Genomic DNA, 18,596 nt, shown 5'->3' with positions numbered 1-18,596 from the left:
CTGAGCCTGTTTTGGGGACAAAACCTGTTGGTCAAGCTTTTCTATAAATTGAGTTGTATCTTTAATTGCTACTTCACTTCTACTGTGATCACTTTTTGACTGCTCATGGGATTTTTCTGTTGATTCCCTCTCGGACTTTGATTTAGACTTTTCTTCTCCTGAAATTTCACTTGTACTAATACTGGGAGTGGGTTCCCTTATTGGTTCAAAACGCAATTTGTCTAATGGGACATTTGCCAATATTTGTTTTATGTAATGGTTAAACTCTTGAAGCTTTGCTTGGTCAAACTGGATTTGTGCCATATGTAGAATCTCTTTAAGGGAGCTCTTCTACTGAAAGACATCGTCGAATACATCATCTTCTTTAGTAAACACTATTATTTTGACCATCGTTGTAAAATTATTGATAGTATCCAGGGGATTATACTGCATGCCTCAAAACTTTGGTAGCTGTAGACTTAGCATATTATCAACCTCTCTAAAAGCGTGTCCCAAATCAAATAATGTGAAGGCCCCATAGACCACAGGGAATTGAGGCTAGATGGCCTTCTTCTTATCCTTGAGTTCTCTGCTCATCCCCCCAACACCACAGGTCTAGTAAGCTATCTCTCGGGCCATAAGTTTGTCAGGAACATACAAAGGAAGCACATGAGGCGAGGCAATGCTCCCAAATACCCTAATGTAGGTGAATAACTCCTCCTCAAACCACCTTCCCATAGAGAGAATGTCAATTTTAGCTTCCGGGGAGAATCTTCGAGCATCTATGTTATATAACATTCTATGAATGGGAAGCATTACTCCATGACAAATTTTATAGAAATTCGGGATGAAATTAGATTCCCATAGTTCTTTATGGTAGACTTGAATAGGTAGAGGGTTATGTACTGTCCATTTCCACCCCATGATGGGAAAATCAGAGATGAAACAAATAGCATCCATGACATAGGCAGCTAAAAAGAATGGAGGATAAAACCTCTGAGAAAAACTTCTTTTAGTTCGATAATTCAAAATAACAGAAGCTAAATTATCTGATAAAATTTGGGCCCAATCCATAATGGTGGCATTGGTGGCCGCATCTAGTAAAGGCAACCATTCTGATGAAAACTTATTTATATCCGGCTTCCCAAATAGCCTACATAACATTGCAACAACAAAACAATAGGGAGAAGCGAGGGAGCCAGTGGCGTACATACCATTTTTGCAGGGAAAATTTTAAGAACCCCCCCTAAATTTACATGTATAATAAATGGGCGAATCTCCATGCTATATAGGAAAAATGGAAGGCGATTTTATCAATAATATGATATGTATATATAATTTTTTGGCGAATCTCTCACCAGGCATAGCGAATATTTTACTCAATTATAAAATCTTGTGTTTATTGAATACACAAATGAAATCATTGCATTTCTTTAAAATATCTTTTGAAATCAAAATTACCGAAATTACATATTGATAACCTAATGGGTGTAGGATAAAATTCACCCATGCCATTCACAAAAAGCATGAGAAAAAACCTAATACTATATATAAAACCAAGAAAAATTCAAATTCATCACTTCTAGGGACCTCGTAACCACCCTGCCAATACACAAGTATGTTCCTGTTTGCAATTGGAAAAATTACCCAAATTACAATCTGTTTACTCCAGCATATGTTGGAAAGTTATAGAAGGATGACTAGTGTAATCAATTCATTCCTTTTAGCCCTGGATTTGTTTCAATTTAAAACAAAAGTATACAAATATACTTGTCCAATGTCTATGCTTTAACCATTCACCTTAAGATGTTTTTACAATATAATTTCCTAAGTTTATTTAATATCTTCATTATCATAAAAACCAACCTATATCCATCTTAACTCCACATCTACCACTCTTAGGGGGATGAAATCTATTTATCCCTCTGAGCACTTGGTAGACCCAGAATTAAGATGGATCTAAGATGATAGAATTTCCCCTTTAAATAATCTATGCTCACATGAATACCATGGTATTACCATGGGTCAATACCATGGGTTATCATAAACCTGGAGCTTAAAAATTACTATTAGTAATTTATAAAAATTAATAAAATTAATAATTGATTTTTATTTTATTTTTTATTTTAACCAAGCTAAAATGTTTAACATACATTAAATTACAACATCCATTTTAATCTTGATCAGATCAAATATTTTTCCACTCTATGCTAGTTTTCATATCACGATATTTGATACCTCTCGTAGATCCAGAGTAAAGATGAATCTATGTTGGTTTAATTCCCCCATTTAAATAGGCTACATTCCAGGTGAATACCATGGGTCAATACTATGTGCCATTTTGGTGAATACCATGGGTCAATACCATGTGCCATTTTTATTTTTATTAATACTAATATTAGGGTTAATAATGTTTTTTTGCATGGTATTAATAACAATCTAGTCCATGGTATTTGTCCCATAGTATTTTGCCCATAGGTTTCACCTAAATATAACGCATTTTTTGAGTGTTCGTAAATATAAGGTGACTTATGGAGTAAATATAAAAAAATGTTTTATTTCTTTACCATACCTCTCGTTTATTTATATTTTTATTAATTTACCATACCTCTTTTACAAATATGGTATTTGGTCCATAGGACTCACTTAAATAAAACCTCTTTCTTGAGCCTTCATAAATAAAACGAGGGTTATGGACTAATATAAAAAGAGGTTTTATTTATTTACCATGCATCTAGTTTATTTATATTTTTATTTATTTGCCATACCTTTTGAGTAAGTATAAAAATACGTTTTATTTATTTACCATACCTCCACTTTACTTATATTTTTATTTGTTTACACCCTTGCATGTATATAAGGTGACTTATGGAGTAAATATAAAAAATGTTTTATTTATTTACCATACCTCTCATTTATTTATATTTTTATTAATTTACCATACCTCTTTTATAAATATGGTATTTGGGCCTTTGGCCCATAGGATTCACTTAAATAAAACCTATTCTTGAAAATGGGCGAATGGAAGGTTGTAACTCCTAATTTCAAGGGCTAAATTTACCTTTTTTACCCTCTCACTTAAAATAAGGTGGGCTATTTGAGGTGATTTTTAAAAATGTACTATGATACAAAATATTCACCCATTAAAAATTTAAAACCCCTTAATTTCGCCAAAGGGCGAACATTCGCCCCTAAAATTTTCTATGCATTTTTTTCCTTCTTTAACAGTTCTTCCTTTGCATACCAATTCTTTGTATAGTGTGCCAAATCCTCGTTCTCTTTGGCAAATTTTTCCACAAATTGTTTGTTATAACTGGCTTGGGGTTCTGACAGGTGATACATATGCCTCAAATTACTTGGGGTAAATGACCCCATGACCTCATGGTTTTGTGTCTTGAATTCCCTGTTGGATATATCAACGTGGTCTATAATCCATTTTACCATATCTGTGTAAGGGAGTATCTTCGGCCTTGCTGCAATACGGTGCAAGAACGAGCATTCAAGCTTCGTTAGTGATGCTTCGAATGACCGATGTCCATCTTCCGTAACTGTAACCTCTATAACTCTCAGCTTTTCTTCTTCTAACTGTCGGTACATGCCTTCCCAAGTAGATATCCCTGCTTCCATGGTACAAGTGGTGTGTGTGAATAATGGAGTCATCTCTGATTTTTCAGACGCATGAGATTTTTGTTTCTTTCCCTTTACTTTCTGCATGTGGTTCTGCATTCTGCTTTGCATACTACTTCTGAAAATAGTAATCAGATAACATAGATACAATAAGGATGGTGATGAATAATGAACAACAATAAGGTGACGAGAAAGCTTTTAATTTTAAAATCATATCAAAGATATCACCTTACGTGAAATAACCCTTTAAACCAGATTTGATTTGATTTTAATAAATATCATCAATGGGCCGTTAAGTAAACATTAATTCTCATAACTCTTGCATCGAATGACGGAAAGTAATATTATTGAACTTTGAGCCCTTAGATTTGTGATAAAGCGATTTTGTGATTTGCTTCGCAATATCGCAGATCGCAATATTGCAAAACCTTTTATTTCTTAACAATCATTCATTTCATCGTGTGTCTATGAGATGCGATTTGTGAGAGCTTTATTTCATTTCACAACATCTGGGCGTTTTGTATTAAGTAGCACTGCGGTTAATGGAATCTGCGATATGCAATAAGTTCGTAAGACTTGCGATCTCGCATTCTCGCATTCTTGATTTTTTGCATTTCGAGCTTCTTAGTAAAGGATGCCCGCTGCTGCCCTTTTTTGTGATGAGATGATTAAAGATCGAGTTTATTAAAGTTTTGCTTAGTACTCAAGATTTTCCACTTACAACGGTTTTTCTAGCTTTCATGGTTTGTATAGCGCTTTTCATAAGGAGGCTTAAACAATTATAACGTTTTTCATGCGTGTGAAGCGTGAAAAGGTAGGAATTCATATTGTTGGGAGTTTTGCTTTGATATCATGTTTTATTAAAACAAAAGACAATTTTAAGTGCTAAGTTTTGATATTTTATAAGGGTCCCCATTTATTAATGTTATTGCTAACACTCATAAAAAGGGTGTTGTTGATGATCACAACAATTGGCGATTCACTTTAAAGAACCAATTATCTCTGATAATTTTTTGAATTTTCTAAAACTTCTAAAATAGAAATGGTTTTGGAAAGTCCAAACTTTATTGTAGAAATATAAGGTACAAAGTGCTATTTGCTAACAACAACATCTTACTCCATCTATCCTAATTCTGATCATCTTCTTCTTAAAGTTAGTCATTGCACTTACATCAGCCATTACTTGGTTTATAAAGATAGAAACAAAGACATCTCTATAGATCAGTTTTAGGTGTACTCATTTGTCGTAGGTAGAGCCTCTGCTGCTAGCAGGCATTCATAGCCTCGACAGGGTTACCTGTTACCCAGCAATGATCCAGTATCCTACTTAAGAAGTATGCAATTTTTAAGATAAATCCTCATTTACACTTATTGCTTTTTCTTTCCTTTTAATTCTTAAAGAACAATTTCTTGGTTTGGTGGCCAATTTTGATAGTGCCATTCACTTGATTTATAACTAACTAAACAAGCTAGCTCGTGACGAGACCCCTTGTTTTTTGATTGAAACAATCTCGAGTCATTACCCTATTCTGGTATGCAGTTTAGCAATGTCAGCTAGTTATAATCTTTATGATCATGATAAGTCGGCTGTTGATGAGACCTCTTATTCTTTAAGTTTATAGTGTATAACCGGATTTTCTTTGAAACTTGTAATTCCCTAAAGTGGGGAGGAAGTCATTGGCTCCTTAAGAGTTCTTCTAGATGACAATTATAGAGTTTTTAGAGATAGCTTTTCTATAGAGAATCTTTGTCTTATTATTGATGCTTTTCATGACTGATATAACGCAATTTCCTACTAAAGGTTGTTTTCAATCAGAACTTGTAAAGTTGAAACAAAAGACAAGTAAAATATTCATAATTATATAGCACTTGACCATATTTTTCAAAAATAAATATTAATTTTCCTAATCACTTCCATTTATACAAGCGGAAAAACAAAATTGACAAGAGACACTAACCTTTTTCGTGGAAACCAAAAGGTAAACATTTTCAACCTGTTTTATTATCAAAAAGAAAAATAAACTAAAATAATGATTTACAAAAATAGAATAAGTTATCTCCTATGGAAAGTATTTTTTAAGGATTTTTCCATTAACAAGTAAACACTCTCTTTTCCCTGCTGAGTCTTGTAACATAAAAGTTGATGGACCTATGATTTCAACAATTTGGAATGGTCCAAGCCACATCTGTTGGAATTTAGTATGTTTGCCTTTCTCTTCATGGGCTTTATCCCATTTCAATACCAAATCTCCAATTTGAAAATATTTTCTGGACACCAAGTTTGAATCAAAAGAAGCCTTTACTAATGCTTGATGATGTGCATGGGTAATTTTGGCTTGTTCTCGTTCCTCTTCTAACTTAAGGATCTGCAATTGTCTTAGTTGCAAGGATGAGGAAGGATTTTCTTTGATGAACTAAACTAAGGCTAAAGAAGGAATAGCTAGGTGAGTTGGGAGAACCACTTCTTTCCCATAAACTAAATTAAAGGGAGAAGTGCCAATGGAAGTTTTTTTAGTTATCCGATCTGCCCAAAGAGCATTCATCAAAGATTTGTGCCAATTTCTATGACTTTGATCAATAGTCCGTTTAATGATTCTGATCAAGTTTTTATTTGTTGATTCGGCCAAACCATTCCCTTGTGGGTAATAATTGGTAGAATACTTAAGTTTAAAACCTCTTTTGAGTGCAAATTCAGTCATAGCATTACCAAAAAAATATGATGCATTATCAAACATTAAAGCGGAAGGTAAGCCAAACCTGGTAATTATGAATTGATCTATGAAATCGATGATATTTTCAGAGTTGGTTGTCTTCATAGGAACCGCTTCTACCCACTTAGTAAATTAATCGGTAGTTGTAAGGATATACTTATGTTTTTTAGAAGAGTGAGGAATGATCTCACCTATTATATCTAATCCCCATTGCTCAAATGGTTGATCGATATTGACCGGTTGTAATGCTAATGATGGTTTCCTCTGTCTTTCAGCAGCAATTTGACAAATTTTACATCTTCTTACATAGCTATGTGCATCCTTAAATAACGTTGGCTAGTAGTAGCCTGCGTGCAGGATTTTGTGTGTTGTCACATCTCCTGCGTAATGTCCACCTACTGGTCCATCATGAAGTTCCTGCAATACTTTTTCAGCTTCAGATTTCTCAAGGCATCTAAGAAGAACATAATCATAATTCATCCTAAAGAGTACATCGTTTAAAATTTGATATTGCTTAGCTTTTAATCTTAGGGCTCTTTTCTTTGTATGATTCAAATGTGAAGGAGCATAGCCATTTTTTTGGGTAAAACATGATATCAACATATCTTGATTCAATATCGTTTAGGCTTACCTCATACATCTGTACCTCATGGTCAGGGGATGGTATTTATGATATATGTAATGCTCCAGCCAACATCCTGCAAAAACCTTGACCTTTTACAATATTTGCTGGCTTGATTTCAGTGTCATATTCTTGCATAGTCGTGACCCAATTTGCTCTCTTTTCACCCACGTCTTTCTGTACCAAAAGGTTTCTTACTGCTGGAAATGGCACTATTATTTTTGTATGGGTCCTGAGAAGAAAAGGTCTAAAGTGTTTGATTGCTTTGAAAATAGCATAAGCCTATTTCTCAACGTCGGAGTAATTTAGCTCAAATCCTTGCAAGTTTGAACTAAAAAAGGCAATTGGGGCTTCTACTTTATCTTGATTGGCTTGCGTGAGCATTGCATCATACGAATTCTCAGAGGCAAATGTATATAAAATGAAGGGATCAGAAAAGTTTGGAGTTGCTAGAGATGGGGCATTTATAATTGCTTGTTTAGTCGGGTTGAACGCTTCATGTTCTTCCTGACCCCATTTGAAGAGAGAGTTTTTCTTGTTCATCGCTTGGAGAGGTGACACAATTCTTGAAAAGTCGGGGACAAATCTTTTAACGAAATTGATTTGACCAAGGAAGGATCGCATTCCTTTTTTGTATGGGGTAAGGATATCTCAAAAATCTCCTTAATCCTATTTGGATCAATATGGATTCCAGATTTAGACACTATGAATCCGAGAAGCTTTCCTTCACTTAATCCAAAAAAAGACTTTTTTGGATTAAGTGAAATCCCATACTTTTGACAACGTTGAAAGATCTGCTTTAAATCTCTAAGGTGATTACTACGTTTTTCGGAATACAATTTTATGTCATCTAAGTAAATCACCACTGATTTATTCACTAATCCTTTAAATTCAATATCCATGGCCCTTTGAAATGTGGTGCCAACATTAATCAGTCTAAATGGCATCTTTTGATATGCAAAAGTGCCCCATTTGGTTCTGAACGTCATCTTCAATTGATCACTTGGATGAACTAAAATTTGGTTATATCCTGAGAAGCCATCTAAAAAGGACATTAATTCAAACCCTGCAACTCATTGTAATATCTGTTCCATGTGGGGTAATGGAAAATTGTCCTTTTGGCAGGCTTTGTCGATATTTCTGAAGTTAATACAAATCTGAATCTCTCCATTTTTCTTTCTAACTGGTACCAGGTTAGAAACCCATCTAGAATGTCGAACAGGAAAAATAATTTTTGCTTTCAATAATTTATTCAGCTCAGACTTAATCTGGCTTTCCAGATTAGGATGGATTTTCCTCAGCTTCTGCTAGACTAGTTTCTCGTCAGAGATTATCGAAATTGTATGTTGTACGATTGAAGTATCATAAGTTTTGAGGTCATCGTAATTCCAGGCAAAGACATTTTTATACTACTTCAAAAGCCGAATGAATGCTGATTTTTCCTCTGGAGTTAGACCAAAACCTAAGTTGATATTCTACGGATTTATATCAATCCCTAGATTCACTAATTCATATCTCAGAGTTGAACTCTGAAGTTTCGAATTGGTGGACCTTTTGAATTTGTCTTTCAAATCATATAGGTCTTCTAATTTGACTACAGATTTAGGTATAGAATTATTGGTGTTTTCGTGTTGTAACTTCTTGTCATGTTGGTCCTCATCAATTATCTAATTATTGTAAGAGTCTTCTGAAGTTAGAAAACTTACAATATCAGGGTCATCGTTGAAAACTCTCCATTTGGTAACATTATCCGAGATGGAGGGTCTAAACATCAATTCAATTGAGAATCTGTCTGGACTATAGTCTTCCGAGGGAAAGAGCTTGGAAGCTACATTAGCCAGGAGGTCAACACTAGCATTTTGGAGTATGGGGATGGATGAAATATTAAATGCTATAAAGTGTTCAGTCAGGTCTTGTACTAACGATTGATAATGATTTAAATGATCTTATAGACAATGTATACTATTTCGTACCTGCTTGATAACAATCTCAGAATCACCAAAGACTTGTAGATACTTGATGTCAATTCTTATTGCCTTGTATAACCCTTGCACTAGAGCTTCATATTTTGCAGTATTATTTGTGCACTCAAACTCGAGTCTACAAGTTAGCATAGTCTTCTCTCCTTCTAGACTAATTAATATACAACCTGCTCTTGCTCCATCATTAGACTTAGAACCGTCGAAAAATAATTTCCAAAACAAAGATTTATTTACAGGCCTATCTACAAAACTAATGCATTTAGAAGTATCTGTTTGAGAAAAAATTTCTACCTGAGATAAAACTGAATTTTCTAAGAAAGGTGAAGTATGAGCATTGAAATTCCCTAAGAAAGAGTCAACAAAATAATTTCCAATTATATTATTGATGTATGCTATATGTTCATTTTCTCCTTCTAACTACGTTACTATGTACTTTTGGTGTCTTTCTCGCTCAACCTTTATCTGATTTGTTTTACCATTGTAAGGGAGCCACATGTGTGACCAATCGGTTGCAAAGTAACCATGAAGCTTTTCAGACCAATCCCTGCTAAAAATTAAACCATAAAATTCAGGAATATCTGCAACAAGAATATCAATGACTTGACATACCTTTGGATTCGATGAAAGCCTTGTGGTCACTTGATTTAGTTCGCCAATGGCTTCAACTTGAGATCGGTCCAACTGCACTATGCGTACTACAAACTTTTGAGGATGGACGTTTAACTTTGCACAAACTATGCTAGGGAAAATATTAGATGAAGCACCGGAGTCTACCAAACAGTTATGAAAATTTTTATTGAAGATTTCAAAAGTAAGGAGGAATGGAGGCGTGTGGGATTTTTACCTTCCTCCAATTAAAGCAATGTCATTTGGGTCAACTTTCTTTGACATACCAGTTGGAGGTCTCCCCATTTCATGAGTAGATTGTGATATTACAGTGGCAAGTAGAGGTGCAACAGGTACTGCATGTAGTTCTTTCATAAGTAGTTTCTATTGGTGCTTCAATTTACTCAGCTCATGAAATGTAATGTTTGCCATAGTCTTATTCATGTCTTCAACAATATTATACTCCATTTCATCAGAAATGATAAGTGTTTTAGATGGAGTTGATGAATCAGATCAGATTGGGTTTGTCTGAGTCGCTTTAGGCGATGATTTCTTACTTGCGACCTTATCTTTGGAAGCTGGGCTTGGATTTGTTTGCTTAGAACTGGATTGTGGGGGATCGAGTTGATTTCTACTTCTAGTAGTGACTCGTAATGCATCTTGATCTTCTTCATCTCGAAGAATAAAGTCCCACATTCCTTATAGTTCTACAACCTCATCATCATCAGTATGTTCCTCATTCGGAACTTCCTCTTCTTCTCCTTCCGATTCTGCATTTGTTATAGCGTTGGGAGGCTTCGGATCGGTTGAAGGATTCCTTCTAAAAGGCTTATAAGGTTTCTTAGAAGAAGTCTCTGCCACTTGTTTTTTAATATCAACCATTTCGTTAGACATGGTTTTTAAAACTTTCTGTAACCCTTCCAAGTTGAATGGGTCCTTTGATTGTTTTTTCTTAGGGTCATCTTTAAAAGCAACCTTTTTAGATTTTCTTTCATCGACAACGTTTTTGTTTTCTAAAGCTAAGATGTGTTTTTCTACCACTATCGCTTCTTTCATGTTTTTAGCTAATGTTGGCTTGGCAACCCTATCTATGAAGATTGCTAGGTTTGAAGGTAAGGCAGATATGTACCATTCACTTCGAACTTCTTCGCTAGGCTTAGATGTGGTAGGAATCTTATTTAAAATTTTATTAAATCGTGAGTTGAAATCTTTGATAGGTTCTCTTGATTCAATTTTGAGATTTGAGAGGTCATTGATCAATGTCGTTGTAGATCTATCATCACCAAACTTTGTCAAGAACTGCTCTTGGAAAATATTCCAACTAGTAATGGATCTTGATGGTAACGAAAAATACTAGGATTTGGCCGCTCCTTGTAGGGTAAATGGGAAAATCCTGACAACAGTGTCTTCTTCCGTAATTCCATTTAAGTTTATTGACAACATAAATTTTTTTATGAGCTCTTCTGCCAGTATGCCTGTATCTGGGTTAAACGTTTTCAACCATTTTTCTGGATGAGCCGGCAATTGACTTAAGGGTGCAGGCATTGTGACTGCCCCTGGATTGTTCCATGGTCTCTGTGCCATTGTTGAGATATTAACAAAGGAAAGCGTATATGAAGTTACAATTGGTTGGGAAGACGATGTTGAAGTTCCAGTACCCTGTTGGACAACGATATGGAGTTGGGGAGTGGATGGTTGACTTTGCAATGGATTAGATGAAATGGATGATGATGATGAAAGAGTCTCACTATTAGACCCTTCCTGTGTCTTCCTTGCTCTTTTTCTTTTGGGCAGAGGGAATTCTGTTGGTTCAATACCAAGCTTTTCACTCTGTAATTTGGTAAGAGGATGGGAAGGAATGTATTACGAAGTCACACTACCTTGAGATAACTCAGACTTCTACGGTGATATGGAAAATCCTTGAAGTTTATGAATTAAAGACTGAACTTCAGGAGGTTCAAGAGTGGATTTATCTGAGATGTTCAGGTCTTCAGCAGTGGTTGTTGTTTTCTCAACTTCTCGCTTAGAATTTGGAGATTCAGAATGCGATGGAGAAGTCGGGGGAGATGTTGAGGGTGATTTACTCTCAGAATGGGTTTTGGATTTAGGTTTGCTCGCTAACCATAGCTCAAGCCCTCCTTCTAGTGCCAAATATTTTGAAGCCCCGAAAATAGGGTCTACAACAAGGGAGATTACCAACCAGTTCCGACCTTGAAAGCAACTCATTTTCCGTTTGGAATAGTGGCTCCGACTGGGGGCAGTGGGACTAGTTTCCCAATTTATTTATGATGGTACACTAAGGGGATGATGTTTTTCCTCTTTTGAAGGGTTTATGGGGAGAATGCTTTATTCTAAATCTAATCTAACATATGCAATTTTATTCTAATGAAGGAAGACATCTAATTTAAACTATCCCAGGAGTAACACTTTGTTTATGCGATCTAGAATAATTTCCAACAGTAATTGGTAATAAAAATCGTTCAATTACTACGAGAAAATAATACGTTAAAGATGATTGTTTCGTATAAGAAATTGGACGAAACAATTATGATAAACATATCGCATAATAATTCATTCATATACTTGACATAAAGGAATGGTTATCACCATACAAAAGTGCAAAAATGACAACTGAACATTCAGGTTTCCATATATAAACAACTATAAATAATGTATCACTTGGCACATAAACAAAAAGTATTAAGAGATAAAAGTACCATTGATAATAGGTCCTGCTCATGAACTTCAACAATATAGATTTATCTTCAAATAATTCAATATCTACTAAGAGTACAGAAGTGCATTTCAGTAGCAGACATTAAACTCAGATATAAATAAATCTCGTTCCATTCATTTATCAAAACCTCCTCAGAGGGTGAAAAAGTGCATGTTCTGAAGAATTGTTTTTGACAAATTTCTGGACCCCTCTCTAAATGCATGAGAGGGGTTTAAATACTACTCTAATGAAAACTAAAAATAGTTATTACAAAAATAGATGAGGAGGTTCAAAATGACCATCCTCACTTTAAGCAAAAAATGAACTAATAATCAAACTAAAATTGAATCTATGCTAAATCATGTATCTATTCTTTTAAGTTGCAAATGTCCAGCATGGGTTTCAGGAGCGTCGGTTGGCCGACTTCAACCTTCAATTGACCTACGAATACAGAATCGGTGAGCATTGGTGCTATCTTCTCGGCGGAGGTTATGAGGCACTTCAAAGTCATACACTGGCTATGTGGTTTTACCAGATATTGCCAGTAAGTGTCCCAGTTTAACTTGCTTATCTGCTTAATTGACTCTGCCTTCTTTTCCGTTGTTTGCTTCCACCTTGTTTGTAGCTGCTGTGCCTTTGGGAGAAATCCTGGAGTGGTTTCTGATATTAAATTTGCCTTATGTAAGTTTTCGTTGATGCAGTCGATGATGTTACTTGTTGTTGTTGCTGCCTCCTCCATCGCATGTTCTACTTCCTTGAGTTGTGCATCCCATTTTGCAAATAGCGTGTCTTTGTGGGATTCATTAGTCCTGGGTAATTATGCTCTTTTTCCTTCCTCCGATTTCTGCCAATTCACAAAGTCATAAACTTTCTTAAAAATTAATTCATAATCAAGTCTTTTGTCTACAACTTGATTTGTAATGTAGTCGCTTTTCTCACAATGGGAATTCCATTACAAGATTTTTTGGCAAAGTATTTCTTCCTGTTATAGGAGTTGGTCATTGAGGGCAAGGGCTTCTGTGACGAATTTTTCAATTTTAGGGTTGTCCTTATGCAGTTCTATTGTGGTCTGTAACTGTTTTTCGTTATTTGCCAGATTGTTTTGATAACTCAACTGCATTTGTTGGAAGTCTTGTTGTAATTTTTCCAACTGTACTTCTGCTTCTCGGCTGACGCTGGCTTGTTGTAGTTGATGTTCCAAAAATAGGATCTTATCCTCCTTTTCTCTTAGTAGTGTTTGAACTTCTGATGCTTTATCAATGGTTGCAGAAGCATACGTCCCTACAATTTGAGAGAGCTTAGTAATATTTTCTGTTAGATCGGTGGTAGAGTCTTGCCAAAGAACATCTAAAGGTTTAGCCTCTGGAGAAAGTACAATATCTATTTTTTGTTTCTTTCTTTGTCTCCTGACAACACCCTTATGTTGTGGGCTATAAAATACGTCCAGAGGGGGAATATCCTCTATTTTCAGCACAATTTGGGACGACGGAGCAACAGGAATATGCTCTGTCTCTTGACTATTAATAACCTCTTCTATTATCATCTCTTTGACTATCTCCCCTGGGTTTATTAATGGCTCTGCATTCTATTCCTCAGTGTTGATTAGTTCATTGAAATTCTCCCACTCCTTTTCTAGGTCTAATATAATTGGACTTATTGGCTTTGTGAGGGGAGTGGGAGTCTGAACCTGTTTTGGGGACAAAACCTGTTGGTCAGGCTTTTCTATAGACTGAGCTATATCTTTAATTGTTGCTTCACTTCTGTTGTGATCACTTTTTGACTTCTCATCGGATTTTTCTGCTGATTCCCTCTCGGACTTTGATTTAGACTTTTCTTCTTCTGAACTTTCACTTGTACTAATACTGGGAGTGGGTTCCCTTTTTGGTTCAAAATGAAAAATGTCCAATGGCACATTTGCCAATCTTTTTTCTCTGTAATGGTTAAACTCTTGAAGCTTTGCTTGGTCAAACTGAATTTGTGCCATATGTAGAATCTCTTTGAGAGAGCTCTTCTGCCGAAAGACATCGTCGAAGACATCATCTTCTTTAGTAAACACTTTTATTTTGACCATCGTTGTAAAATTCTTGATAGTATCCAAGGGATCATACTGCCTCCCTCGGAACTTTGGTAGCTGTAGACTTAGCATATTATCAACCTCTCTAAAAGCGTGTCCCAAATCAAATAATGTGAAGGCCCCACAAACCACAGGAAATTGAGGCCAGATGGCCTTCTTCTTATCCTTGAGTTCTCTGCTCATTCCCCCAACACCACAGGTCTGGTAAGCTATCTCTTAATCCATAAGTTTGTTGGGAACATACAAAGGAAGCACATGAGGCAAGGCAATGCTCCCAAATACCCTAATGTAGGTGAATAACTCATCCCTGAACCACCTTCCCACAGAGAGAATGTCAATTTCAGCTTCCGGGGAGAATCTTGGAGCATCTATGTTATATAACATTTTATGAATGGGAAGCATTACTCCATGACAAAGTTTATAGAAAGTCAGGATGAAATTAGATTCCCATAGTTCTTTATGGTAGACTTGAATAGGTATAGGGTTTTGTACTGTCCATTTCCACCCCATGATGGGAAAATTAGAGACGAAACAAATATCATCCATGACATAGGCAGCTAAAAAGAATGGAGGATAAAACCTCTGAGCAAAACTTCTTTTAGCTCGATAATTCAAAATAGCAAAAGATAAATTATCCGATAAAATTTGGGCCCAATCCATAATGGTGGCATTAGTGTCCGCATCCAATAAAGACACCCATTCTAATGAAAACTTATTTATATCTGGCTTCCCTAATAGCCTACATAACATCGCAGCAACAAAACAATAGGGAGAAGCGAGGGAGCCAGTGGCGTACATACCATTTTTGTCCTTCTTTAATGGTTCTTCCTTCGCGGACCAGTTCTTCGTACAGTCTGCCAAATCCTCGTTCTCTTTGGCGAATTTTTCCACAAACTATTTGTTATAACTGGCTTGGGGTTCTGGCAGGTGATACATACGCCTCAAATTACTTGGGGTAAATGACCCCATGACCTCCTGGTTCCGTGTCTTGAATTCCCTGTCGGATATATCAATGTGGTCTATAATCCATTTTACCATATCCGTGTAAGGGAGTATCTTCGGCCTTGCTACAATACGGTGCAAGAATGAGCATGCAAGCTCTGTTAGTGATGCTTCGGATGATCCACGTCCATATTTTGTAACTATAACCTCGATAACTCTCTAGTTTTCTTCTTCTAATAGTCAGTACATGCCTTCCCAAGTAGATATCCCTACTTCCCTGGTACAAGTGGTGTCTGTGAATAACGGAGTCATCTTTGATTTTTCAGATGCAGGAGCTTTTCCTTTCTTTCCCATTACTTTCTGCATGTGATTCTACATTCTGCTTTACATACTGCTCCTAAAAATAGTAAGCAAAGAACAGAGATACAATAAGGATGGTGATGAATAATGAACAACAATAAGGTGACGAGAAAGATTTTAATTTTAAACTCATATCAAAGATATCACCTTACGTGAAATAGCCCCTTAAACCAGATCTTATTTGATTTTAATAAATATCATCAATGGGTCGTTAAGTAAACATTAATGCTCATAAATCTTGCATCGAACGATGGAAAGTAATATTATTGAACTCTGAGCCATTAGATTTGTGATAAATCGATTTTGCGATTTGCTTCGCAATATCGCAGATTGCAATATCGCAAAACCTTTTATTTTTTAACAATCATTTGTTTCATCATGCGGCTGCGAGATGCAATTTGCGAGAGCTTTATCGCATTTCGCAATATCTGGGCATTTTGTATTAAGTAGCGCTGCGGTCAATGGAATCTGCAATATGCGATAAGTTCATAAGACTTGTGATCTCGTATTCTCGCATTCTCGCTTTTTTGCATTTCGAGCTTCTTAGTAAAGGATGCCCGCCGCTACCCTTTTTTGTGATGCGATGATTAAAGATCAGGTTTATTAAAGTTTTGCTTAGTACTCAAGACTTTCCGCTTACAAGGGTTTTCCTAGCTTTCGTGGTTTGTATAGCGCTTTTCATAAGGAGGCTTAAACAATTATAACGTTTTTCATGCGCATGAAGCGTGAAAAGGTAGGAATTCATATTGTTGGGAGTTTTGCTTTGATATCATGTTTTATTGAAACAAAAGACAATTTTAAGTGCTAAGTTTTGATTTTTTAGAAGGGTCCCTATTTATTAATGTTATTGCTAACACTCATAAAAAGGGGGTTGTTGATGGTCACAACAGATCCATAATAAATTAAGTAAAGTCGTTCGGTAGAAATCATATAAGAGAAATTTTTAGCCGACACGTTTCGAACCAACAAGTGTGGTTCATCATTTTATTATATTTTTATACCTGTTGAAGGCAGAGTATATTGTAATCAGTTTGAGTTAAAATGTTTTGACTCTTAATTAATCTGTAAAATTTTAAAAACCATTTTCACAAGTTCACGAAAGTTTCTGTATAATTCAATTTTTTTAAAAATTTAAAATTAATTTCTAAAATTTTTAAAAATTAAATTTCTATTTTCTAATTAACTCATGTGAAATGATTAATTTTATCTTATAAATTATGAGCAAAAACAAATGGTTTCAAAAATAAAAAGTCAAAAAAATTCTCCAACCCAACAAGGGTCATTAGTGCAGGTGTGAAATCTTAATATTTACAAAAATTTGTACTAACAATTTATCAATTTTATTAAATTGACTTTGGTTGTAGATAAAATGTTTGAATAATATTAATTCCACATGAAAATATGTATCAATTAGCCTCATTAACTCTATTGTTGCATTGTGTTTCATAGTTATCGAAATTATACTATGGACATCAAATCAACGATAAACTTGTTAAAAAGAGAATTTAATAATATCATAAATGCTTCTTCGTGCTCTTCCGGAAGTTCCAATCTGCCACAGGTCTAATGATCAACAAAGGGAAAACAGTGCTTTATCATAACGAATCAAACCCGGGTTCTGCTCAATGGATTGCGGATCGGTTCGGCATTACCCTTGCCCCTCTAAAAGATGGTTTCTCATATTTGGGCTTCCGCCTCAAAGTTAAGGGTAACCGATGCCTGGATTGGCTCTGGCTCATTGAGCGCTTCTATAACAAGATTTCCAAATGGGAACTGCGTCTTTTGTCCCTAGCTGGCAGATTCATTTTGATTCAGTCGGTGCTCTCCCAACTTGCGGTTTATTGGGGACATCTCTTCATTCTTCCCGCCTCCGTCACCAAAAAAATGCAGTCCATTGCCGCAAATTTCCTCTGGGGCGGGCGATCCTACCAAACAAAATTTCATCTTGCGAGGTTGGATCTTATCTCTAAATCGAAGAAGCTTGGGGGATGGGGCCTCTTAAACATGCGGCTCTTTGGGAGAGCGCTCATCTGCAAATCACTTCACAGGGGTATTTTTGGGAACAGCCCATGGAGCGCCCTCATCAAGCAAAGGTACCAAAAGGGCAGGAACATGGATTTCTGGTTCAGAAGGTCTTCTCTTGGCATCAAACATGGCTCCCCCATTTGGTGCAGTTTCAAAAAGATCCAATCTTTTTTCTTGAAGAATCTAAAATGGACTTTGTTCTCGGGCTCATCTGTTCTCATTGGTATTGACCCTACCTTATACAACCTTGAATCAATGATTCCTCCGGTCCTCCTCTCCTTCTTCCACTCTAGGGGTATCTTCACCTGGTCCAAACTAATAGACTCATGGTCCTCTCTGGAACCCATCTGGAAAACTGATCACCAGCTCGCCATCCCTCCTCCTCTCCGCCCCCTATGGTCCTCTTTCATAAACCATTTCTCTCATCGGGGGGTCCTCCAACTAGGCAACAGGGATGAATTAACCTGGTCCCCAAAATCCTCCATCCATCCCATCACTGTCCGATGCATCTACTCTGCCCTCTCTTCTGCTCTCCCTCCTCCCCCCGTCATCTTCCCTGTCAAGCTATGGAAAGCCCCTTGTCCTCTCAAATCCATCCTCTTTGCTTGGCTTCTCTTCCACAACAAGAATCTCTCCTGGGATGTTCTCCAGAACAAAGGCTGGCTCGGCCCTGGAAGATGCCATCTCTGCCTGGTTGCTGCGGAATCAAATTTCCACATGTTCTTTCAATGTGCTGCCTCCTCGGCAATCTGGTCAGAGCTCTCCTTGATTTTTGGTTTTCCTGTCCGTTCGTTCTCATCTGTACAGGATGCTTTCTTGTGGTGGGCCTCTCAAAGCCCCACCTGGCGCGCCCTTTTCATTCTGACATGCTGGCATATCTGGAAATGGAGGAACGGTTGTATTTTTCAGGGTTTCAGCTTGCCTCTCAACTCCATTATCTCCCTGATCTCGG

The sequence above is a fragment of the Pinus tabuliformis genome, chromosome 1_1 (assembly GCF_031772625.1).
Source record: "Pinus tabuliformis cultivar Carrire ecotype Pingquan chromosome 1_1, CPIR1, whole genome shotgun sequence".
Classification (NCBI taxonomy): Eukaryota; Viridiplantae; Streptophyta; class Pinopsida; order Pinales; family Pinaceae; genus Pinus; species Pinus tabuliformis.
The sequence above is the reverse complement of the archived record's forward strand: the minus strand, read 5'-3'. Positions refer to the sequence as shown.